The sequence below is a fragment of the Coregonus lavaretus genome (assembly GCF_964263955.1).
Source record: "Coregonus lavaretus genome assembly, chromosome: 8".
Classification (NCBI taxonomy): domain Eukaryota; kingdom Metazoa; phylum Chordata; class Actinopteri; order Salmoniformes; family Salmonidae; genus Coregonus; species Coregonus lavaretus.
In genome coordinates, this window is record NC_139995.1 from 21,884,118 (window position 1) to 21,908,712 (window position 24,595).

Consider the following 24,595-nt stretch of genomic DNA (forward strand, 5'->3'; position numbering starts at 1 on the left):
CTCAGCGACGTAAAACGTGACCTGGTGATATGTAAGTGAATTTGCTCCCAACTCACTCTCACACTACTTCCTGTTTACATACATATGGCTACATCATGGATACTTCCTATGATGTAAAACCCCGAAGCCCCTGACTGCTGCTATTTACTCAGTCCTACTCTGAGTAGCACCTGATACAGATTGTGTTAATATGAGCAGTCAGTCCTGAGTCCTTGTTAGGTGGTCTGTAGGGTGGGCTCATGTTCTGGCTGTATCTGCACAGCATGATGTGGTAATGATATTGCCTGTGAGAGTGTGATCAGGGCACACATAACAAGGTTGTAGACGCTGAGCCGCATTGATTACCCAACATGCACCTTGCGCCACTGGTTGTGTTCTCTAGCAGGTGACTGAGGTGGGACGTGTGGATGTGTTGAGACATTTGTTTTGCTTTAATTAAAGGATACTCACACATGTACAGTGAGGGAAAAAAGTATTTGATCCCCTGCTGATTTTGTAAGTTTGCCCACTGACAAAGACATGATCAGTCTATCATTTTAATGGTAGGTTTATTTGAACAGTGAGAGACAGAATAACAACAAAAAAATCCAGAAAAACACATGTCAAAAATGTTATAAATTGATTTGCATTTTAATAAGGGAAATAAGTATTTGACCCCCTCTGCAAAACATGACTTAGTACTTGGTGGCAAAACCCTTGTTGGCAATCACAGAGGTCAGACGTTTCTTGTAGTTGGCCACCAGGTTTGCACACATCTCAGGAGGGATTTTGTCCCACTCCTCTTTGCAGATCTTCTCCAAGTCATTAATGTTTCGAGGCTGACGTTTGGCAACTCGAACCTTCATCTCCCTCCACATATTTTCCATGGGATTAAGGTCTGGAGACTGGCTAGGCCACTCCAGGACCTTAATGTGCTTCTTCTTGAGCCACTCCTTTGTTGCCTTGGCTGTGTGTTTTGGGTCATTGTCATGCTGGAATACCCATCTACAACCCATTTTCAATGCCCTGGCTGAGGGAAGGAGGTTCTACCCAAGATTTGACGGTACATGGCCCCGTCCATCGTCCCTTTGATGCGGTGAAGTTGTCCTGTCCCCTTAGCAGAAAAAAACCCCCAAAGCATAATGTTTCCACCTCCATGTTTGACGGTGGGGGTGGTGTTCTTGGGGTCATAGGCAGCATTCCTCCTCCTCCAAACACGGCGAGTTGAGTTGATGCCAAAGAGCTCAATTTTGGTCTCATCTGACCACAACACTTTCACGCAGTTCTCCTCTGAATCATTCAGATGTTCATTGGCAAACTTCAGACGGGCCTGTATATGTGCTTTCTTGAGCAGGGGGACCTTGCGGGCGCTGCAGGATTTCAGTCCTTCACGGCGTAGTGTGTTACCAATTGTTTTCTTGGTGACTATGGTCCCAGCTGCCTTGAGATCATTGACAAGATCCTCCCGTGTAGTTCTGGGCTGATTCCTCACCGTTCTCATGATCATTGCAACTCCACGAGGTGAGATCTTGCATGGAGCCCCAGGACGAGGGAGATTGACAGTTCTTTTGTTTTTCTTCCATTTGTGAATAATCGCAACAACTGTTGTCACCTTCTCACCAAGCTGCTTGGCGATGGTCTTGTAGCCCATTCCAGCCTTGTGTAGGTCTACAATCTTGTCCCTGACATCCTTGGAGAGCTCTTTGGTCTTGGCCATGGTGGAGAGTTTGGTAGATTGATTGCTTCTGTGGACAGGTTTCTTTTATACAGGTAACAAGCTGAGATTAGGAGCACTCCCTTTAAGAGTGTGCTCCTAATCTCAGCTCGTTACCTGTATAAAAGACACCTGGGAGACAGAAATCTTTCTGATTGAGAGGGGGTCAAATACTTATTTCCCTCATTAAAATACAAATCAATTTATAACATTTGGATTTTTTTGTTGTTATTCTGTCTCTCGCTGTTCAAATAAACCTACCATTAAAATTATAGACTGATCATTTCTTTTTCAGTTGGAAAAACGTACAAAATCAGCAGGGGATCAAATACTTTTTTTCCCTCACTGTATATACAGTATCAGAGATGAGTAAGTAATTCATAATCCTTACCTCTTCCTGATATAGATGATGAATATTTCCTCATATATAATGCAAGGCTCATCACCACTCTTCCCTCCTCCTCCTCCTCCTCCCCCTTCTCTCTGCCGTCCTCTCCAGGGTTTTTCTGGATCAAAAAGGGGCTTAGGTAGTGGGTGTGGCAGGGGGCATGGCAAAGAGCGCGGTCGGGTGCGTCAAACTTTTAAGCTAATTCCCTGCAATTCTACACATTTCTCCATGGAGCTGAGAGAAATTATTGCGGTTTTGCAGCTGATTTCCTGCAATTCTACACATTTTGCCATGCAGCTGAAAGAAAATGTTGCAGTTTTAAAGCTACTTTCCTGCAATTCTATGCATTTTGCCATGGCGTATGCTGTATTATTTTGCTCAAAGATAATAACAAAATTTAAACTAAAAATGACTGTCTAGCTTTTATTTTGGTGACCAGAAGTCCTCACAAGGATAGTAAAACAACGAAAATGTGGACAAGTAGGGACATTTCACCGATCCCCACAAGGAAAAGGGCTATTTCAGGCTTATGGGTTAGGGTTAGGGTTAGGGTTACAATTAGGCTTAGGGTTAGATTTAAGGTTAGGGTTAGGAGTTAGGTTTAGTTTTAGGGTTAGGGATTTGGGGTTACGGTTAGGGTCAGGGTTAGGGTTAGGTAAAATAGGATTTTAAACGGGAATACATTTTTGGGTCCCCACAAGCATAGTAAAACAAACGTGTGTGTGTGTGTGTGTGTGCGTGTGTGTGTGTGTGTGTGTGTGTGTGTGTGTGTGTGTGTGTGTGTGTGTGTGTGTGTGTGAAAGAGAAAGAGAAAGAGAAGGGGCTATTTTAGGCCCTGCTTCCTCACAGTGAAAGGCTCAGATGGGATCTGTGAGTGGATCAGTGGAAAGTTTAGTTCAACCTCAATTGTTCCTGAAACAGAGTAGAGTTTATTTGTGCTAGATACAGTATCTCGGTCAGACAGCCATGGATAACAGAACTCTGAGGACATTTATAAAGGGATCCATTCCTTCTCTTCCATGATTCACAGATGACCAGTCTGCTGGAACTTTGCATAGGAATGAATGTTATCTGAGAGTTGACCACTTCCCTCCTATGGTAAACAGAAGGCCTGGTTCACCTTAGCCAGACACACAGTAAACAGAGCCTACCTGTTGGGAGTGCATATATCTATTATTAGGGCCCTATAAAATCTGCGTTGCTGAAAACGCGGACGGAATCACGGAATCCAGACATTAAAATGGAATTCAACAATATTCAAAAATATTGTAGGAAATCAGCTTAATGTATTGAACTTATTAGAAAATGCATTAATTTGCCCAAGTTAATCATAAGACATGAACAAAATGCATCAATGATACGTTTTTTGTTCTGCAACTTTATGAAATGGCACAGGAATGCCCCTGTCTGTGTGTGTTGTGTGCGGTGTGCGCATAGCCACAGGAAGTAGGGGTGCTGACGGTGCTGCAGCACCCCCTAAAACATCTGAATAAATAAATAATAATATTTTATATATACAGTACCAGTCAAAATTTTGACACACCTACTCATTCAAGGGTTTTTCTTTATTTTGACTATTTTCTACATTGTAGAATAATAGTGAAGACATCAAAACTATGAAATAACACATATGGAATCATGTAGTAACCAAAAAAGTGTTAAACAAATTCTTCAAAGTAGCCACCCTTTGCCTTGATGACAGCTTTTCACACTCTTGGCATTCTGTCAACCAGCTTCATGAGGTAGTCACCTGGAAAGCATTTCAATTAACAGGTGTGCCTTTTTAAAAGTTAATTTGTGGAATTTCTTTCCTTCTAAATGCGTTTGAGCAAGTCAGTTGAGTTGTGACAAGGTAGGGGTGGTATACAGAAGATAGCCCTATTTGGTAAAATACCAACTCCATATTATGGCAAGAACAGCTCAAATAAGCAAAGAGAAACGACAGTCCATCATTACTTTAAGACATGAATGTCAGTCAATGTGGAACATTTCAAGAACTTTGAAGGTTTCTTCAAGTGCAGTCGCAAAAACCATCAAGCGCTGTGATGAAACTGGCTCTCATGAGGACCGTCACAGGAAAGGAAGACGCAGAGTTACTTCTGCAGCAGAGGATAAGTTCATTAGAGTTACCAGCCTCAGAAATTGCAGCCCAAATAAATGCTTAACAGAGTTCAAGTAACAGACACATCTCAACATCAGCTGTTCAGAGGAGACTGCGTGAATTAGGCCTTCATGGTCAAATTGCTGCAAATAACCACTACTAAAGGACACCAATAAGAAGATGAGACTTGCTTGGGCCAAGAAACACGAGCAATGGACATTAGACCAGTGGAAATCTGTCCTTGGTCTGATGAGTCCAAATTTGAGATTTTTGGTTCCAAACGCCATGTCTTTGTGAGACGCAGAGTAGGTGAACGGATGATCTCTGCATGTGTGGTTCCAACCATGAAGCATGGAGGAGGAAGTGTGATGGTGTGGGGTTGCTTTGCTGGTGACACTGTCTGTGATTTATTTAGAATTCAAGGCACACTTAACCAGCATAGCTACCACAGCATTCTGTAGCGATACGCCATCCCGTCTGGTTTGCGCTTAGTGGGACTATCATTTGTTTTTCAACAGGACAATGACCCAACACACCTCCAGGCTGTGTAAGGGCTATTTGACCAAGAAGGAGAGTGATGGAGTGCTGCATCAGATGACCTGGCCTCCACAATCACCCGACCTCAACCCAACTGAGATGGTTTGGGATGAGTTGGACCGCAGAGTGAAGGAAAAACAGCCAACAAGTGCTCAGCATATGTAGGAAGTCCTTCAAGACTGTTGGAAAAGCATTCCAGGTGAAGCTGGTTCAGAGAATGCCAAGAGTGTGCAAAGCTGTCATCAAGGCAATGGGTGGCTACTTTGAAGAATCTCAAATATATTTGTTTAACACTTGTTTGGTTACTACTTGATTCCATATGTGTTATTTCATAGTTTTGATGTGTTCACTATTATTCTACAATGTAGAAAATTGTCAAAATAAAGAAATACCCTTGAATGAGTAGGTGTGTCCAAACTTTTGACTGGTACTGTATATACAGTGGGGAAAAAAGTATTTAGTCAGCCACCAATTGTGCAAGTTCTCCCACTTAAAAAGATGAGAGAGGCCTGTAATTTTCATCATAGGTACACGTCAACTATGACAGACAAAATTAGAAAAAAAAATCCAGAAAATCACATTGTAGGATTTTTAATGAATTTATTTGCAAATTATGGTGGAAAATAAGTATTTGGTCACCTACAAACAAGCAAGATTTCTGGCTCTCACAGACCTGTAACTTCTTCTTTAAGATGCTCCTCTGTCCTCCACTCATTACCTGTATTAATGGCACCTGTTTGAACTTGTTATCAGTATAAAAGACACCTGTCCACAACCTCAAACAAGTCACACTCCAAACTCCACTATGGCCAAGACCAAAGAGCTGTCAAAGGACACCAGAAACAAAATTGTAGACCTGCACCAGGCTGGGAAGACTGAATCTGCAATAGGTAAGCAGCTTGGTTTGAAGAAATCAACTGTGGGAGCAATTATTAGGAAATGGAAGACATACAAGACCACTGATATTCTCCCTCGATCTGGGGCTCCACGCAAGATCTCACCCCGTGGGGTCAAAATGATCACAAGAACGGTGAGCAAAAATCCCAGAACCACACGGGGGGAACTAGTAAATGACCTGCAGAGAGCTGGGACCAAAGTAACAAAGCCTACCATCAGTAACACACTACGCCGCCAGGGACTCAAATCCTGCAGTGCCAGACGTGTCCCCCTGCTTAAGCCAGTACATGTCCAGGCCCGTCTGAAGTTTGCTAGAGTGCATTTGGATGATCCAGAAGAGGATTGGGAGAATGTCAAATGGTCAGATGAAACCAAAATATAACTTTTTGGTAAAAACTCAACTCGTCGTGTTTGGAGGACAAAGAATGCTGAGTTGCATCCAAAGAACACCATACCTACTGTGAAGCATGGGGGTGGAAACATCATGCTTTGGGGCTGTTTTCTGCAAAGGGACCAGGACGACTGATCCGTGTAAAGGAAAGAATGAATGGGGCCATGTATCGTGAGATTTTGAGTGAAAACCTCCTTCCATCAGCAAGGGCATTGAAGATGAAACGTGGCTGGGTCTTTCAGCATGACAATGATCCCAAACACACCGCCCGGGCAACGAAGGAGTGGCTTCGTAAGAAGCATTTCAAGGTCCTGGAGTGGCCTAGCCAGTCTCCAGATCTCAACCCCATAGAAAATCTTTGGAGGGAGTTGAAAGTGTGTGTTGCCCAGCGACAGCCCCAAAACATCACTGCTCTAGAGGAGATCTGCATGGAGGAATGGGCCAAAATACCAGCAACAGTGTGTGAAAACCTTGTGAAGACTTACAGAAAACGTTTGACCTGTGTCATTGCCAACAAAGGGTATATAACAAAGTATTGAGAAACTTTTGTTATTGACCAAATACTTATTTTCCACCATAATTTGCAAATAAATTCATAAAAAATCCTACAATGTGAATTTCTGGATATTTTTTTCTCATTTTGTCTGTCATAGTTGACGTGTACCTATGATGAAAATTACAGGCCTCTCTCATCTTTTTAAGTGGGAGAACTTGCACAATTGGTGGCTGACTAAATACTTTTTCCCCCACTGTATATATATTTCTTTACAAAAGTAGTGCACTGGGTCTTTACTAGTCCAGTATTGGTGGACCGATATAGCCATCTGTCGCGCGGGCAAAAAAAAAACATATATTTTGTAAACCCTGCAATAACATGAGCACTACAGAAACACAGCTAACCAAACCAACAAGCTGCCACGGTCTCACTGCAGAATTAGATGTTCATCCTCGTTCTCCAAACGTCCAATTTTGAAGTGTTTCGAAATTTGAAAACAGTGTCCGCTACTGGGATTGAACATGCATGACCCATCTGCGCTTCAGCTTCAGCTCACAGACGGATGGCCTGACATTCTGCTGTAGAATTATCTGATATAGAGCATCATTCACGGTTCCTTCTATTAAGGCAAGTCGTCCAGGTCCTGAGGCAGCAAAGCATCCCCAAACTACCGCACTACCACCACCATGCTTGACCGTTGGTATGAGGTTCTTACTGTGGAATGCAGTGTTTGGTTTTCGCCTGGCATAATAGGATCCATGTTGTCCAAAAAGTTATACTTCTGAATCATCTGTCCATAGAACATTCTTCCAAGAGTCTTAATGATCATCCAGGTGCTTTTTGGCAAACTTGAGTGAACCTTTTGGACGACATGGGTCCCATTATGCCTTTTTGACAGGAGGTGCAGGATATTTTTTTGCCTGATTTAGATATGTTTCTGTTTATAATTTCTGACATTTTGGTAGGCTATTTGTTAGTAAACTTGTTGATAATTAGATACATGTAGCTTCTCTTTCTATTAATGTATATGTGGCCCTAGAAGACTAAATAAACCCTTGCTCAACAGAATAATGTAATAGATCGATAGAGTGAATGCATCAATCTAGTTGACATCGGTAAAGTTTTCATTGTCATCTTTAGCTGAGCAAAGATGTTTAGGGACTGGGGAGAAAATACAATAAAGCAACCAAATAAAACAGCAAATATTCTGTGCAAAATGTCCAAATTACATCTGTTTTACGGGTTGTAAGGGAAAAAAAAGCTGTGAAAATGACCCAACGTGTTTCTGATAAGATATCAGTTCGGCTTCAATGCATGTTTTATGTGGTTGATATACTAATCAGATGTTATTATGCTTTTATGATGAAGAAAGCACCTCTACAGATGGTATATAACTGAGCATTGCATTCTCTCAAGATGCAGAAAGAAAGAAATCATATTTCTCCACTCCTGTTCCCAAGTCCAAATTTAAGTTTCTATTTAACCCATCTAAACAGTAGGCTACAGTTCCCTTGACTATTTGAAGTCTCGTCTTGTGACTGTCAAATTTGTATAGCGTCTCACAATCATCACACATAACATAGCCGGCACTGCTATCATCCTCTTCTACCACTTCACCAAATCTTTTGCAAACATTGCTTTTCTGGCCCTCCCTTCTCTTTATTTTCAACTCTCCTTTCGCAGCTTTTGTCTTACTGAATTAAACTTCGACAATGGCTTTTTGCCTCTGTGGATTGACGTTAACTTTTTCTGCCCGTTCCCAAAAGCATTATTTGGTGATTGGCTGTGTAGGCTATGTGGCATGTGTACAGTTAAGCCCTAAAGCTTAGGCTTATGCACTAATACCAGATAGCCTAAAATAATGAAAGAAAAATCTTTGGGTTATGAGTCAACCCGCGCATCATTAGTATGTGTGTATGTTTGTGGCTCCAGCTCTGTGCTGTACTATGTTGTGCTGCTCCACACGTGTGGCTGAGATGAGAGTTAAATCAATACTAAGTCCCATAGGAATGCCCCGGGCCTGTACTGATGGCTACTGAGGCTCAAACGCGACTCAAACCAACACCAGGCCTCACATCTGAGCCACGAGCCAGGCTTAGACATATACTCATCCCTAGATATACCAGGCGTTGTCAGAGGAAAGCCCTAAAAATTGTCAAAGACTCCAGCCACCCAAGTCATAGACTGTTCTCTCTGCTACCGCACGGCAAGCGGTACCAATGCACCAAGTCTGGAACCAACAGGACCCTGAACAGCTTCTACTGTTCCCCCAAGCCATATGACTGCTAAATAGTTAGTCCGGGTAGCTATTTGGTTAACTATTTAACTATACTGAACTAAAATATAAAATGCAACATGCAACAATTTCAAAGATTTTACTGAGTTACAAATCAATCATTTGCAATAAGTTAATTAGGCCCTAATCTATGGATTTCACATGACTGGGAATACAGATATGCATATGTTGGTCACAGATACCTTTAAGAAAAAGTAGTGGCGTGGATCAGAAAACCAGTCATTATCTGGTGTGACCACCATTTGCCTCATGCAGCACGACACATCTCCTTCGCATAGAGTTACCCAGGCTGTTGATTGTGGCATGTGGAATGTTGTCCCACTCCTCTTTAATGGCTGTGAAAGGTTGCTGAATATTGGTGGGAACTGGAACACGCTGTCGTACATGTTGATCCAGAGCATCCCAAACATGCTCAATGGGTGACATGTCTGGTGAGTATGCAGGCCATGGAAGAACTGGGATATTTTCAGCTTCCAGGAATTGTTATTGTCATTATCATGCTGAAACATGCGGTGATGGGGGCGGATGAATGGCATGACAATGGGCCTCAGGATCTTTTCACGGTATCTCTGTGCATAAAAATTGCCATCGATAAAATGCAATGGTGTCCGTTGTGCGTAGCTTATGCCTGCCTATACCATAACCCCACCGCCACCATGGGGCACTCTGTTCACAATGTTGACATCAGCAAACCGCTCACCCACACAACGCCATACACGTGGTCTGCGGTTGTGAGGCCGGTTGGACGTACTGCCAAATTCTCTAAAACGACGTTGGAGGTGGCTTATGGTAGAGAAAGTAACATTAAATTATCTGGCAACAGCTCTGGTGGACATTCCTGCAGTCAGCATGCCAATTGCACACTCCCTCAAAACTTAAGACATCTGTGACATTGTGTTGTTTGACGAAACTGCACAGTTTAGAGTGGTCTTTTATTGTCCCCAGCACAAGGTGCACTTGTGTAATGATCTTGATGTTTATTTAATCAGCTTCTTGATATGCCACACCTGTCAGGTGGATGGATTATCTTGGCAAAGAATAAATGCTCACTAACAGGGATGTAAACAAATGTGTGCACGACATTTTAGAGAAATTATATTTTTGTGCATATGGAACATTTCTGCGAACTTTTATCTCAGCTCATGAAACATGGGACCAACCATTTATCCTTTTTGCACCATTTTGTTTTACTTGTCACATACGCTGCTGTTACTGTGCTCATTTTAGGGACATTATAATGAGGAATACATACTGTGATCCTGACATCAATTTATATCGGTAACATTCTGTAATGTCATTTTATGATATCTTGAATCTAATACAGACTTTTGTAATGCAAGCTCTTACACAAGAAAGCCAGTGTGAGGGTCTGCGCCAATGATGTATATAAACCCTGAATTGCTGATGCTATGTAATGGCCAATGAAAGGCTTTGAAGCCAACCATTTTGGCACTCCCATAGGAATAAATTGAATTCTACAGTATTTCAATTAAATGTTGAATGCATTCAGTTGTGCAACTGGCTAGGTATACCCTTTCCCAGGGTGCAATGAAATGTGTTGTTTTACAGGGTTAGCCATTGTAGTACAGCGCCCCTGGAGCAAATTAAGGTTAAGTGCCTTGCTCAAGGGCACATCGACAAATTCGTCACCTTGTCGCCTTGGGTATTCGAACGAGCGACCGCTCAGTTACTGGCCCAACGCTCTAACCGCTATGCCGCCTGCTAGGCTGCGATACACCTGGGATGTGTCCAGTTCGATTTAACGTTTTCTATGTTGCGTGGCGGTTGTGCTGAACAACACGTTTCCCCAAAACGTTCTTGAACGTTTCCTCCATTTGGTGGGTGTGGTGGGGTCTGGCATGAAGCAATGAGTGACGTATTTAAAGAGCGACTGAATGCATCGATTCCGTATGTGTTTCTCTGTTGCTCATTAAGAAAAACGCGATTTCAGTCTTGGGGGTGTGGTTCGATGTGGCAGTTACAGATGTTTGTTGCCCATGAGCCCACGGCTCTATTTACGCTCAGATTCAAAAATGCTAATAAGCATAAAAGTAAACATCATGCAAGACTACAAATATCTGCAAGCTCCTGTACATCATCTCCAGCTGGCACCTTTGCTAACAGGTCAATTTAAAGACATTTAGCCAATTAATGAATTACTACATTTAGCTAACATTACCTTTACCTCAATTCGTCAGTCTCGTCCAGATCATCATGGCATTTGTAGTTCTTTACAATAGCCACATTAGCAGCTAATTAGCATTTCATTTGTTGGGGGTAAATACAGGCGAATTTATTGATAAAAGTCACCTTGTCCGAAAGAGATTTACATGGTTATCAAACATTAAACCAGGGTAACCCTACACGAAACACATTTGAAGTGTTTCTAAAATCCCCCATGGAAAAATGTATGGTGGAAAAATTATTGCAACCATTTCCCTGTTTGACCGCTACGTTTTATGGGTATAATGACTCATACTGTGGTACTCTATTGCCTTCAGTTGCGCTTTAAAGTGCGTAACAGGTGCAACAGTTGCAGGCAACTGGTTAGTTAGATACTGGCGAATTGGGAATCATCACGGGATGGTTTTTCACAACTTCATCCTTCCATAGTATATCCTCCAAACACCAGCTTCGAGTGCATTATCATTTTTATACAACGGGTTACCAACATATTCAAATAATGATAACGAAAAACGTTATTTTGATTAATTTATTAATACTATTTCATCCTTCCACAAGATATAGTCCAGACACAAATCTAGGGTTGCTACCCAAGCCGGCTGGTCGTTCGTTCTATTGGTTCAGTTGCCAGAGAAGTGACCCAGTCTTTTTGTTCTGTATCTATGGACACGATCCAGTCGTTCGTTCTAAATGTTCCATTGACATACTGGCTGGCAACGTTCTTATCCCTTGCATTCTATTTAGCCAACTACTGATAACTTACAGTCACGTCAAACATCAAAAAGAATAACAACAGTGTCACGGTTTCGGCCGAGGCTGCCTCTCTTCCTTGCTCGGGCAGGCTTCGGCGTTCGTCGTCTCCGGAATACTAGCTGCCACCGTTGCATGTTTCTATGTTCGTTTGCTTTTGTCTGATTGTTGTTACACCTGTTATCGTTTAGTGTAATTAGTGTCCTATAAGTTCTCGTTGTGTTTGTCTAGTGTTGTGTGTTATTGTTTTACTGTCGTGCCGGTAGGCTGTTATTCTACTGTTTGCTCGGTTGAGCTATTTCTCCACTTTGTTTGGAGTGTTTTGTCGCACCTGTTAGTGCGCCCGTTATTTTCGCCTACGTGCGGAGTTTTCGCCTCAGGGCATTTATTCGTGATTGTTTTTGTGTGCATCTATTAAAGTCTGTTGGACTAACGTTCTGCGTCCTGCGCCTGATTCCACCACCACACCCACCTACATCTACCTTGACAGAATAACACACCTCAAGAATGGAATCAGCAGGAGCCGCAGCAGCACAGGCGACGCTGGAGGACCGGGTCCGCGAGCAGAATGACCAGATCCTGCGGATGGGGTCCGCACTGCAGGAGGTGATCACCACCATCCGAGGCTGGGAGACCCGAGGGACACCTCCACCACCATCCTCCCTGCCCGCACCATCGGCAGGTCAGCCCATTCCCGCTCCGGAACCCAGAGGAGTTCGACTCTGGCTCCCGAGGGCCTACGATGGGACCGCTGCCGGGTGTCAGGGATTCCTTCTCCAGGTGGAGCTTTACCTGGCCACCGTGCACCCGGCGCCCTCGGGACACGAGAGCGTGTCCGCCCTGATCTCCTGCCTTTCCGGTAAGGCGTTGGAATGGGCCAACGCAGAGTGGAGGAGAATCGACGCTACCACCATCACCTACGATGAGTTCTCCCGCCGCTTCAGGGCGGTGTTTGACCATCCCCCGGAGGGGAAAGCGGCGGGTGAGCGTCTGTTCTGCCTCCGGCAGGGGAAGAGGAGTGCCCAGGAGTTCGCCTTAGAATTCCGTACTCTAGCGGCGGATGCAGGGTGGAGTGAGCGGGCCCTCATCGATCACTACCGATGTAGTCTACGTGAGGACGTCCGTAGGGAGCTGGCCTGTAGGGACACCAGCCTCTCGTTCGACCAGTTGGTCGACATGTCCATCAGGCTGGATACCCTGCTAGCTACCCGCGGACCTCCCGAGGGGGGTCCGTCCATTTCACCCTCCAGCGCCTCCGAGCCGTGCCCCATGGAGCTCAGGGGCGCTGGCGCTAGAGAGAGGAGGGGTCGGATGACGAGGGGGTCCATCTCCTGCACCAACTGTGGTCGGGGAGGACACACCGCGGCTAGGTGCTGGGGATGGCCTCCTAGGGGAGAAGACGACAGGTCCCGCACTGGGGAGTCCTTCCAGGTGAGTAGGCGCCCCACTCACCCAGAGCTCTCTGTTGCACACTTCTGTATGCCTGTGCGTTTTCCACAGGTAGCACCTCATTCCCAGCATAAGGCGCTGGTAGATTCAGGCGCGGCTGGGAATTTTGTTGATAAGACATTTTGTTTAGCCTTAGGGATTCCCCTTCTCCCTGTTGACGTTCCCTTCCCCGTTCATGCCCTAGATGGCCGTCCGTTGGGTGCGGGCTTGATCAGGGAGGTCACGGCGCCACTTAGGATGTGTGCGCAGGGGGGTCATCAGGAGATGATCCAGCTATTTCTGATCGACTCGCCTGCGTATCCGGTGGTGCTGGGCATGCCCTGGTTGAGTACCCATAACCCATCTATTTCGTGGCAGGAGAGGGCTCTGATGGAGTGGTCTGCCCAGTGTGTGGGTCGATGTTTAGGCGTTTCCGTAGGGGCTACCTCGGTGGAGAGTCCAAACCAGGTGCCCGCATTGCACGTTCCCCCTGAGTATGGGGATTTGGCTATTGTGTTCAGTAAGTCGAGGGCGACGCAGTTGCCTCCCCATAGGCAGGGAGATTGTGCGATAGACCTCCAGGCAGGGGTTGCGCTCCCACGGAGCCATGTGTATCCTCTGTCTCAGGAGGAGAAGAGAGCTATGGAGACTTACATAGACGAATCTCTGAGACAAGGATACATACGGCCCTCCACTTCCCCTGCGTCCTCGAGTTTCTTTTTTGTGAAGAAAAAGGATGGGGGGTTACGCCCGTGCATTGACTACCGTGGTCTCAATCAGATCACGGTGAAGTACAGTTATCCACTCCCGCTGATTGCGACCATGACGGAGTCATTGCACGGGGCGCGTTTCTTCACTAAATTAGATCTCAGGAGCGCGTACAACTTGGTGCACATTAGGGGGGGCGATGAATGGAAGACAGCCTTTAGTACCACCTCGGGCCATTACGAGTATCTTGTCATGCCATACGGGTTGATGAACGCTCCTTCAGTTTTCCAATCATTCGTGGATGAGATCTTCAGGGACATGCAGGGGCAGGGGGTGGTCGTGTACATAGATGACATTCTCGTGTACTCGCCTACACGAGTCGAGCATGTGGCCCTGGTGCGCCGAGTGTTGCGGAGGCTGTTGGAGCACGACCTGTATGTCAAGGCAGAGAAGTGTCTGTTCTTCCAGGAGTCGGTCTCCTTTTTGGGTTATCAGTTGTCTGCGTCAGGGGTGAAGATGGAGGTAGACCGGGTGTCAGCCGTGCGTAATTGGCAAACGCCAACCACTGTGAAGGAGGTGCAGCAGTTTTTGGGGTTTGCGAATTACTACCGGAGGTTTATCCGGGGTTTTGGACAGGTGGCAGCTCCCATAACGTCTCTTTTGAAGGGGGGTCCGGTGCGTCTGCAGTGGTCAGCCGAGGCGGACAGGGCGTTTGGGAGGCTGAAGGACCTGTTTACCTCGGCCCCGGTACTGGCGCATCCGGATCCCTCTTTGCCATTTCAGGTAGAGGTGGACGCGTCAGAGGCCGGTGTAGGAGCCGTGCTTTCGCAACGGTCCGGCGCGCCACCTAAACTCCGCCCCTGTGCCTTTTATTCCAAGAAGCTCAGTCCGGCGGAGCGAAACTATGACGTAGGGGACAGGGAGCTGTTAGCCGTGGTACAGGCCCTAAAGGTGTGGAGGCACTGGCTTGAGGGGGCTCAACACCCTTTCCTCATTTTGACGGACCACCGTAACCTGGAGTACATCCGGGCAGCGAGGAGGCTGAACCCTCGCCAGGCGAGGTGGAATATGTTTTTGACCCGGTTCACATTTAAGATCACGTACATCCCTGGGTCACAGAACGGTAAGGCAGACGCACTGTCTCGGCGGTATGACACGGAGGAGAGGTCCGTGGAGCCCACTCCCATACTGCCGGAGTCTTGTCTGGTGGCACCGGTAGTGTGGGAGGTCGATGCTGAACTCGAGCGGGCGTTACGCACCGACCCTAGTCCACCTCAATGCCCGGAGGGTCGGAAGTACGTTCCGCTCGAGGTTCGGGATCGATTGATCTATTGGGCTCACACGTCACCCTCCTCTGGACACCCTGGTATCGGCCGGACAGTGCACTGTCTTAGTGCCAAGTACTGGTGGCCCACGTTGGCGAGGGATGTGAGGGTTTATGTTTCCTCCTGCTCGGTGTGCGCCCAGTGTAAGGCGCCTAGACATCTGCCTAGGGGTAAGTTACTACCCCTGCCCGTTCCACAACGACCATGGTCTCACCTCTCGGTGGATTTCCTCACTGACCTTCCTCCTTCACAGGGGAATACCACTATACTGGTCGTTGTGGACCGGTTTTCTAAGGCCTGTCGTTTGCTCCCTATGCCGGGCCTTCCTACTGCCCTGCAAACCGCCGAAGCACTATTCACCCATGTGTTCCGGCACTACGGGGTACCCGAGGATATTGTGTCTGATCGAGATCCCCAATTTACCTCCAGAGTCTGGAGAGCTTTTATGGAGCGGTTGGGGGTCTCGGTGAGCCTCACCTCGGGTTACCACCCGGAGAGTAATGGGCAGGTGGAACGTGTGAACCAGGATGTGGGTAGGTTTCTTAGAACATACTGCCAGGACCGGCCGGAGGAGTGGGCCAGGTACGTTCCCTGGGCCGAAATGGCCCAGAATACCCTACGCCATTCCTCCACTAACCTAACCCCTTTCCAATGTGTGTTGGGTTACCAGCCGGTTCTGGCACCTTGGCAGCAGAGCCAGATCGAGGCTCCTGCGGTGGATGAGTGGGTGCGGCGCTCGGAGGAGACATGGAACGCTGCACACGTCCACCTGCAGCGGGCCCTCCGTCGTCATAAGGCGAGCGCCGATCTCCACCGCAGTGAGGGACCGGTGTACGCACCTGGTGATCGAGTCTGGCTCTCTAACAGAAACCTGCCCCTCCGCCTGCCCTGTCGGAAACTGGGTCGGCGGTTTGTAGGGCCATTTAAAGTCCTGAGAAGGTTGAACGAGGTGTGTTACAAATTACAACTACCTGTTGAGTATAAAAGTATTAACCCCTCGTTCCATGTGTCTCTTCTCAGGCCGGTGGTAGCTGGCCCACTCCAAGAAAGTGAGATCAGGGAGACTCCTCCGCCCCCATTGGACATCGAGGGGGCACCGGCGTACTCCGTGCGGTCCATCTTGGATTCGAGACGTCGGATGGGGGGTCTCCAATATCTAGTGGAGTGGGAGGGGTACGGCCCGGAGGAACGGTGCTGGGTGCCGAGGAGAGACATTTTGGACCCGTCTCTCCTGACGGAATTCCATCGTGGGCACCCGACGCACCCTGCTCCGCGTCCTCCTGGTCGTCCCCAAGGCCGGAGTCGGCGCACGTCTGGAGCCGCGCGTCAAGGTGGGGGTACTGTCACGGTTTCGGCCGAGGCTGCCTCTCTTCCTTGCTCGGGCAGGCTTCGGCGTTCGTCGTCTCCGGAATACTAGCTGCCACCGTTGCATGTTTCTATGTTCGTTTGCTTTTGTCTGATTGTTGTTACACCTGTTATCGTTTAGTGTAATTAGTGTCCTATAAGTTCTCGTTGTGTTTGTCTAGTGTTGTGTGTTATTGTTTTACTGTCGTGCCGGTAGGCTGTTATTCTACTGTTTGCTCGGTTGAGCTATTTCTCCACTTTGTTTGGAGTGTTTTGTCGCACCTGTTAGTGCGCCCGTTATTTTCGCCTACGTGCGGAGTTTTCGCCTCAGGGCATTTATTCGTGATTGTTTTTGTGTGCATCTACTAAAGTCTGTTGGACTAACGTTCTGCGTCCTGCGCCTGATTCCACCACCACACCCACCTACATCTACCTTGACAAACAGTAGCTGCATTTGTTTAAGCTGTTTTCTAGTGACATTTATTTGTATACGTCCATAACATTTAGCTAATGAGATGCGATTTCGCCTGGCATAGAAAATGTGCTCTCTCGTCAAGACACTGTTGTTCAGAGGAGCTAGCCAACAACACAGCTAACATAATCACTTCAAACACTGAAGCTGTAAAGACTGCAAACTAGCTGCACTTTGTTTCATTTTACCTTTTTTCAATTGACATTTCTTTGTATATATCCATAAAAATTATGCCAGCTGATTCATGATTTCGACTGGCTGAGAAATGCTGCCTGCCTCTCTGTCTCGTCCCGACTCCCGACCCCGACACGTTCATTACTATGGGACAGCTGGAAATCGAATTTGAATATTGAAACAATGTTGCAAATGTCGGAGAGACAGACAGCAAGGTTTATACAAATCTCCGCTGTTGAAAACTAAATGTTATTCTAAAAGAAATGTCTAAATGCTTTTTATAGTGGAGATCAAGTTTATAATTTGCTTGGCTGGGTTGATGAGACAGTGGATTGCGCAGTCAGATGGAACTGAGTAAATAGGCATTTTAACGTCATAGATTTGGCCGGTGGTAACTTGTGGAATAGACACCGGCTGGAATGCGCTTTTAACCAATCAGCATTCAGGATTAGACCCACCCGTTGTATAAATTGCCATCTACTGTACTTGGTGAGTTATGTTACAGCATTTTGTTTAGCCAAAAAGACAGCCAAAGTTTTCAAAAATGTGTATCTGGATCAGAATGATCGGAATTTTGTAATCCTCTTTGTTGCTAACCAGGATCAAATCAATCTGGCTGTTTTTGAGATGGTTTTTCAGTAAATAATCGGATAGGATCATTTTAAACCAGATACCACAATATCAAGATCACAGAATCTGGATGTTCTGCTTTGAACAGGCCTACACCTTGCCATCTACTAGACAGATTGTGGTACTACTTCTACACTGTCACAGGGAAACAGAAATAAAGTAAACTACTTGAATAAAGTAGTAGAGCTTGCAAATCACTTATAATTAAGTAGATGCATTTATTTGACACTTCTCAATATAACAACTTACCACATACCTATACTGCAGTCTATTTAACATAATTAACCTTTCTTTTTCAGATCTAAGTACGTTTTTTAAACTTTCTCACGTTAGTTACATTGACATTTTGTGGTTGTAGTGCCTTTCACCTTTCTAAATCCACCCTGAATCCACCCTTCCACTGGGATCAAGAAAAAGCTAAATACAATCCTGATTAAAGGTCAGATTGGATTACCAAATCCTTTTCCCTATTCAGAGGATCAGAATCTGTTTTCAGGATTGAAAAACCCAATACTAACATCTAATCCTATCCGATTGCCGAAATCCAATAAGACAATTTTTGAAAAACTGGGCCCAAAGCATATACTGTATATAGGAAATATGTAGAAGAATTTCAGAAATGGACAGATATAATTGAAAAGGGACCTTTGTTTCCCTATTCGCCAGTATCTATTTAACCACTTGTTTGCACCTGACCTGTTGCGAGTCTTACGCACAACAAATGTGTCTTCTCCTAATGAATTTGTACAGCACTGATGAAGGCATTTGTTTAGCACTTTTTAGCACTTTGCACTAGCACCTTTTCTTATTCTTTTGAGCATGGATGAAATGACGTTGGCTTCCTTGATTTTTCCTTTTCATGGTTTGAGTGCAAGTACCTACGTAATTCTGCAAGCTCTTAGACTGCCATCTACAGGTGGTATGTGAAAACAGAATTATCAGGAACAGCTACTTTGCTGAAAACACATATTTACAGACATTTAATTGTATGTAAATGTATGCCCTTAAATACTACACAATTAAACCATCTGGAGAATATTCCATTTGTTCTGTTTACATAAATCCATGCAATATTACGCTGCTCCGTAATTCATTATAATAAATTATATGTTCCCTCTCAATTGGTGTCAATATTGCAGAGTCAGCACTCTGCCACTGCTCTGACAAGACAAACAGATGAAAAACCCCAGGGAAATAGTGCAGTTTTTTCTCCATGACTCATGCATAGGCTAGTACCACCAGAGTGTTGTTGTTGTTGACTTTGAACGTGTGCCTGTGTGACAGGCCGTTCTGTGGTGAGTCAACTGGTGAGCCCTTACACACTACTCCACACACTACTCTATAGTGGCAGAGCCCAATGTACTACACATGACTCACAGGGCTCATGATTCAGAGGCATTGTAACACAGTGTCACAAAATGGCTACTGGGCTGGAGGGATGTGGGTCATATTGCTGGAAAGCAGCAATTCAACAGATGCTGGACATCAAGCCTGAGAGGTTCATGTTAATGGGTCATATGTGGAGCTGCTTGCAGGTCATTGGCGGGGTCTGTCATGGATACTGTGTTTCATTAAATATATGTACAGTTGAAGTGCAGAGAGAGGGAGATGGAGAGGGTGAAAGAGCGAGATGGACAGACTAGTCTTCATTCTGCCGTATCAGTGCTCCCCCCTGGCAGAGAGAACTGTAGTGAGCATGCTCAGTATATTGAACGTGAAGCCAGTCATGGCTATATTAACTCATGAGTGTCCACAAGCAGCCAAGACCTCTCTCTATTCCATGCTTATGTCACACTGCACATTGTGTTGGTCTGTGTACTCCTCTGTGGCTGTTTCTGGCTGGCCTGTGTTTGGTATTCTTTATAAGCTGCATTTCACAGTGTGTTGTCAGAGCTACAGACAGTGTGTGGTAAGTTGGAATGGAGTATGATTATCTGGACACTAACTCTGTTCAATGTTTGTGAACCATCCAGAGTCTTAGGCTGCCTATCCTAGGTAATTTAAGTATATATAAACTCAGCAAAAAAAGAAACGTCCCTTTTTCAGGACCCTGTCTTTCAAAGATAATGAGTAAAAATCCAAATAACTTCACAGATCTTCATTGTAAAGGGTTTAAACACTGTTTCCCATGCTTGTTCAATGAACCATAAACAATTAATGAACATGCACCTGTGGAACAGTTATTAAGACAATAACAGCTTACAGACGGTAGGCAATTAAGGTCACAGTTATGAAAACTTAGGACACTAAAGAGGCCTTTCTACTGACTCTGAAAAACACCAAAAGAAAGATGCCCAGGGCCCCTGCTCATCTGCGTGAATGTGCCTTAGGCATGCTGCAAGGAGGCATGAGGACTGCAGATGTGGCTAGGGCAATACATTGCAATGTCCGTACTGTGAAATGCCTAAGACAGCGCTACAGGGAGACAGGACGGACAGCTGATCGTCCTCGCAGTGGCAGACCACGTGTAACAACACCTGCACAGGATCGGTACATCCGAACATCACACCTGCGGGACAGGTACAGGATGGCAACAACAACTGCCCGAGTTACACAAGGAACGCACAATCCCTCCATCAGTGCTCAGACTGTCCGCATTAGGCTGAGAGAGGCTGGACTGAGGGCTTGTAGGCCTGTTGTAAGGCAGGTTCTCACCAGACATCACCGGCAACAACGTCGCCTATGGGCACTGGACCAGACAGGACTGGCAAAAATGCTCTTCACTGACGAGTCGCGGTTTTGTCTCACCAGGGGTGATGGTCGGATTCGCGTTTATCGTCGAAGGAATGAGCGTTACACGGAGGCCTGTGCTCTGGAGCGGGATCGATTTGGAGGTGGAGGGTCCGTGATGGTCTGGGGCGTTGTGTCACAGCATCATCGGACTGAGCTTGTTGTCATTGCAGGCAATCTCAACACTGTGCGTTACAGGGAAGACATCCTCCTCCCTCATGTGGTACCCTTCCTGCAGGCTCATCCTGACATAACCCTCCAGCATGACAATGCCACTAGCCATACTGCTCGTTCTGTGAGTGATTTCCTGCAAGACAGGAATGTCAGTGATCTGCCATGGCCAGCGAAGAGTCCGGATCTCAAGCCCATTGAGCACGTCTGGGACCTGTTGGATTGGAGGGTGAGGGCTAGGGCCATTCCCCCCAGAAATGTCCAGGAACTTGCAGGTGCCTTGGTGGAAGAGTGGGGTAACATCTCACAGCAAGAACTGGCAAATCTGGTGCAGTCCATGAGGAGGAGATGCACTGCAGTACTTAATGCAGCTGGTGGCCACACCAGATACTGACTGTTACTTTTGATTTTGACCCCCCCTTTGTTCAGGGACACATTATTCAATTTCTGTTAGTCACATGTCTGTGGAACTTGTTCAGTTTATGTCTCAGTTGTTGAATATTGTTATGTTCGTACAAATATTTACACATGTTAAGTTTGCCGAAAATAAACACAGTTGACAGTGAGAGGACGTTTCTTTTTTTGCTGAGTTTATATATATATATATATATATATATATATATATATATATATATATATATATATATATATATATATATATATATACACAGTTGAAGTTGGAAGTTTACATACACCTTAGCCAAATACATTTAAACTCAGTTTTTCACAATTCCTGACATTTAATCCTAGTAAAAGTTCCCTGTCTTAGGTCAGTTAGGATCACCACTTTATTTTAAGAATGTGAAATGTCAGAATAATAGTAGAGAGAATGATTTATTTCAGCTTTTCTTTCTTTCATCACATTCCCAGTGGGTCAAAATAGATGGCATCATGAGGAAGGAAAATCATGTGGATATATTGAAGCAACATCTCAATACATCAGTCAGGAAGTTAAAGCTTGGGTCACATACACTCAATTTGTAATTGGTAGCATTGCCAATTAGTAATTGGTAGCATTGCCTTTAAATTCTTTAACTTGGGTCAAATGTTTCGGGTAGCCTTCCACAAGCTTCCCAAAATAAGTTGGGTGAATTTTGGCCCATTCCTCCTGACAGAGCTGGTGTAACTGAGTCAGGTTTGTAAGCCTCCTTGCTCGCACATGCTTTTTCAGTTCTGCCCACACATTTTCTATAGGATTGAGGTCAGGGCTTTGTAATGGCCACTCCAATACCTTGACTTTGTTGTCCTTAAGCCATTTTGCCACAACTTTGGAAGTATGCTTGGGGTCATTGTCCATTTGGAAGACCCATTTGCGACCAAGCTTTAACTTCCTGACTGATGTCTTGAGATGTTGCTTCAATAAATCCACATAATTTTCCTTCCTCATGATGCCATCTATTTTGTGCACCAGTCCCCCCTGCAGCAAAGCACCCCCACAGCATGATGCTGCCGCCCCCGTGCTTCAGGGTTGGGATGGTGTTCTTCGGCTTGCAAGAGCTCCCCTTTTTCCTCCAAACATAACGATGGTCATTATGGCCAAACAGTTATATTTTTGTTTCATCAGACCAGAGGACATTTCTCAAAAAAGTACGATCTTTGTCCCCATGTGCAGTTGCAAACCGTAGTCTGGCTTTTTTATGGCGGTTTTGGAGCAGTGGCTTCATCCTTGCTGAGCGGCCTTTCAGGTTATGTCGATATAGGACTCGTTTTACTGTGGATATAGATACTTTTGTACCTGTTTCCTCCAGCATCTTCACAAGGTCATTTGCTGTGGTTCTGGGATTGATTTGCACTTTTCGCACCAAAGTACGTTCATCTCTAGGAGACAGAACGCATATCCTTCCTGAGCGGTATGACGGCTGCGTGGTCCCATGGTGTTTATACTTGCGTACTATTGTTTGTACAGATGAACGTGGTACCTTCAGGTGTTTGGAAATTGCTCCCAAGGATGAACCAGACTTGTGGAGGTCTACCATTTTTTTTCTGAGGTCTTGGCTGATTTCTTTTGATTTTCCCATGATGTCAAGCAAACAGGCACTGGGTTTGAAGGTAGACCTTGAAATACATCCAAAGGTACACCTCCAATTGACTCAAATTATGTCAATTAACCTATCAGAAGCTTCTAAAGCCATTACATCATTTTCTGGAATTTTCCAAGCTGTTTAAAGGCACAGTCAATTTAGTGTATGTAAACTTCTGACCCACTGGAATTGTGATACGGTGAATTATAAGTGAAATAATCTGTCTGTAAACAATTGTTGGAAGGATTACTTGTGTCATGCACAAAGTAGATGTCCTAACCGACTTGCCAAAACTATAGTTTGCTAACAAGAAACTTGTGGAGTGGTTGAAAAACAAGTTTTAATGACTCCAACCTAAGTGTATGTAAACTTCAGACTTCAACTGTATATATATATATATATATATATATATATACACAGTGCATTCTGAAAGTATTCAGACCCCTTGACTTTTTCCACATTTTGTTACGTTACAGCCTTATTCTAAAATGGATTAAATCAATCTACCCACAACATCCCATAATGACAAAGCAAAAACAGGTTTTTAGAAATGGTGGTGGCAGCATCATGCTGTGGGGATGTTTTTCAGTGGCAGGGACTGGGAGACTAGTCAGGATCGGGGGAAAGATGAACGGAGCAAAGTACAGAGAGATCCTTGATGAAAACCTGCTCCAGAGTACTCAGGACCTCAGACTGAGGCAAAGGTTCACCTTCCAACAGGACAACGACCCAAAGCACACAGCCAAGACAACGCAGGAGAGGCTTCGGGACAAGTCTCCTTGAGTGGCCCAGCCAGAGCCCGGACTTGAACACGATCGAACATCTCTGGAGAGACCTGAAAATCAAATCAAATATTTTATTTTATTTTATTTGCCACATGTGCCGAATACAACAGGTGTAGACATTACTGTGAAATGCTTACTTACAGCCCTTAACCAACAATGCATTTATTTTTTGTAAAAAAGTAAAATAAAACAACAACAAAAAAGTAAAATAAAATAACAGTAGGGAGGGTATATACAGGGGGGTACCGGTGCAGAGTCAATGTGCGGGGGCACCGGCTAATTGAGGTAGTTGAGGTAATGTGTACATGTGGGTAGAGTTAAAGTGACTATGCATAAATAATTAACAGAGTAGCAGCAGCGTAAAAAGATGGGGTGGGGTTGGGGGGGCAGTGCAAATAGTCCGGGTAGCCATGATTAGCTGTTCAGGAGTCTTATGGCTTGGGGGTAGAAGCTGTTGAGAAGCCTTTTGGACCTAGACTTGGCGCTCCGTTACCGCTTGCCGTGCGGTAGCAGAAAGAACAGTCTATGACTAGAGTGGCTGGAGTCTTTGACAATTTTGAGGGCCTTCCTCTGACACCGCCTGGTATAGAGGTCCTGGATGGCAGGAAGCTTGGCCCCAGTGATGTACTGGGCCGTACGCACTACCCTCTGTAGTGCCTTGCGTTCGGAGGCCGAGCAGTTGCCATACCAGGAGGTGATGCAACCAGTCAGGATGCTCTCGATGGTGCAGCTGTAGAACTTTTTGAGTATCTGAGGACCCATGCCAAATCTTTTCAGTCTCCTGAGGGGGAATAGGCTTTGTCGTGCCCTCTTCATGACTGTCTTGGTGTGTTTGGACCATGATAGTTTGTTGGTGATGTGGACACCAAGGAACATGAAGCTCTCAACCTGTTCCACTACAGCCCCGTCGATGAGAATGTGGGCGTGCTCAGTCCTCTTTTTTTCAACAAAGTACTGAGTAAAGGGTCTGAATACTTATGTAAATGTTATATTTATGTTTTTATATTTAATAAATTAGCTAAATGTTCTAAAAACCTGTTTTTGATTCGTCATTATGGAGTATTGTGTGTAGAT

At 45.3% G+C, this 24,595-nt stretch overlaps 1 protein-coding gene across 1 annotated transcript in view; it reads left to right on the forward strand.

The window, feature by feature from the left end:
• The window catches only part of LOC311133970 (calcium-dependent secretion activator 1-like), a gene marked incomplete at both ends in the record, with an annotated part of 131,288 nt that overhangs the window by 62,743 nt on the left and 43,950 nt on the right, over window positions 1-24,595 (forward strand). The gene's annotated exons all lie outside the window — the stretch shown is intronic.